At 42.5% G+C, this 2,500-nt stretch overlaps 1 protein-coding gene across 1 annotated transcript in view; it reads right to left on the reverse strand.

The window, feature by feature from the left end:
- Positions 1 to 2,279: 2,279 nt before the first annotated feature.
- LOC138862957 (cilia- and flagella-associated protein 251-like) overlaps positions 2,280 to 2,500 on the reverse strand; it is a 48,220-nt gene continuing 47,999 nt past the window's right edge. The window contains exon 4 of the mRNA XM_070126167.1: positions 2,280 to 2,500. This exon is cut by the window's right edge and continues 617 nt beyond it. The gene's annotated coding sequence lies outside the window, so the exon portion shown is untranslated.

Below are 2,500 nucleotides of genomic sequence, written 5' to 3' on the forward strand. Positions count from 1 at the left end.
TGACACGGTTATTGTTATAATACCTAATATACTGGTTGTGACATGAGAAAATCCAGCATATATTTCATATGGAAATTGAGTGAATCAGTTTTATGTGTAAATAACCAAGCGAAGATAGTTGTAGGAAACAGTTTCACAGATTTTTACCTTAATGTTTAGTTCTAAAGGCTACTTTTAAAGTACATTTCACATTTTGGGTCTTACCTACGAAATATCACTCCATAAGGCTGTACTTCCATCAAAAAACGTCAGTAGGTTTTTACTCAAATTAGGGAATCGGGAAAGCACGGTCAGGAAAAAATGGAGAAGGTATGGTTGGTGACACACTGAAAACCCTCGTAAAATTACCCTCTCACGTGACAGACATGACAGCGCCTACTCGTGCAGGGGGTCATGCACGCAGAGCGCCCAAGGCCCAAGTCTGCAGCGCTGAGCTTCGATCTACCGTGGGAAACATCTACCTAACACACAACTCGGGTCCTACAGCGAAGAACTACCCTCGCTCTTCACATTCCTGACCCAAGACACAGTGAAAAACACACGTTCCGATTGTCTATTTGAGTGGACGTTCACGCAACACACATTTTTTGGCTAACTATGGCTGCTGATAGAAACATACAACGGTATACACATCGTCTTTTGTGCACAAAGTGTTTCTTCTACTCACTCTACGGTGAGACATTCACACTAACCGTGATTTCATTATTACATACACTTTTTGTGAGAGTTGCAGTGAGATGAACATCTACATTAAACGTTAAGGTGACCAATGCTCAAGGAAACGCACCACACGCGCAACGGGGAGCGGGTACAGCAAGGGGCACATTTACACTGGCCGACTTTATACAGGTGAGAGGCTCTATACACTTAACCTTGCTTGGTGTATTCATCACATGATTTCGATTGATATAAAACTGCGAAAGGATAGATTATCGTTTTTTTTTTTTTTTTTTTTTTTTTTTTTTTTTGATATGTCTGTTTTAGTTTAAAAATTCTGATTAGCGTTCGTCCCTCGCGGCACAGGAATCCATCAAATGTAGTTAGACTGAGTCGAATGTGCAAGATTGTCTGTCGGAAATGATATGTTAATACTGGATCGGTTTTGTGACTGGAAGCTAATGTAAACATCCGAAAAAAGTAACTAAACCAGAAGGAATGAACAAACAAAAAAGAGAGAGAAAGTAAGTGTTCCCTTTCTAAAAAAGATTATCACTAAGTACCCCATCTCCCTTCAACCCCCCCTCCCCCTCCCCCCATCCCAATTACACAGCCGGTTCCTTTTATTATTAAAAAAAGGAATGCATTTCTTATTTCGAGGCTCTTCCTAACTACCGATTTTTCGAAAACTACTCGAGTGGCAACACATGTGAACCACTTTACTCTGTCAGCTATCTAGTCACGTGTCTGGTTCATAGGACGCTCTTCCTTTCCCACAACACTCACTTCCCTTCCCTCAATCTGTGTCCTTCCCTTCGCCATCCCCTTCATTCCCTCTATCCTTCGCCTCCTTTTTATCCTCCCTTCCTCTCCACCTCCCCCTTTCCTTCCCTTCTCCCCCCCTCTCCTTTCTCTCTCCCTCCCCCCTTCCTTATCTCACTAGTAAGAGCCACAGTAATGTACTGTAGAGCTTTAGTTTTGCGCGCATGAACCAGACCGTTTGTCATGAGTTAATAGTAAATACACCTTTTTAAATTGATTAGTTTACCTTAAATATATGTCTATATATAATGTGTATATGTCTGGCATCGTGTTTCTGATATTCAGGTTTAAGATTATGGAGAGAGGGAGAGAGAGAGAGAGAGAGAGAGAGAGAGAGAGAGAGAGAGAGAGAGAGAGAGAGAGAGGAGAGAGAGAGGAGAGAGAGAGGAGAGAGAGAGAGAGTGAGTGAGTGAGTGAGTGAGTGAGAGAGAGAGAGAGAGAGAGAGAGAGAGAGCAGAGAGAGAGAGAGAGAGAGAGAGAGAGAGAAAGAAAGAAAGAAAGAAAGAAAGAAAGAGAGACAGACAGACAGACAATGGAGAAGCAGAAAGATAGATAGATAGAGAGAGAGAGAGAGAGAGAGAGAGAAAGAGAAGAAGAGGTAGAGAGAGAGAGAGAGAGAGAGAGAGAGAGAGAGAGAGAGAGAGAGAGAGAGAGAGAGAGAGAGAGAGAGAGAGAAACGGACAGTCAGAAAAAAGACAGAGACAGGACAGGGACAGAGATAGAGAGAGAAAGAGATAGGCTGGATAGATAGGTAGATAGGTAGGTAGGTAGAGAGAGAGAGAGAGAGAGAGGGAGAGAGAGAGAGAGAGAGAGAGAGAGAGAGAGAGAGAGAGAGAGAGAGAGAGAGAGAGAGAGAGAGAGAGAGAGAGAGAGAGAGATGGGGAAAGAGAGTTAATGATAATAATAATAACATTACGATGCAATCCTATTTCTCGTTATTCTTCGTTATAGATTTAGTAAGAAATTCACCAATGGACTACAGGACGTTTGGGAAATCACAGTCAGGGTCGGCCATCTTGGT

This window comes from Penaeus vannamei, chromosome 10, assembly GCF_042767895.1.
Source record: "Penaeus vannamei isolate JL-2024 chromosome 10, ASM4276789v1, whole genome shotgun sequence".
Lineage (NCBI taxonomy): Eukaryota > Metazoa > Arthropoda > Malacostraca > Decapoda > Penaeidae > Penaeus > Penaeus vannamei.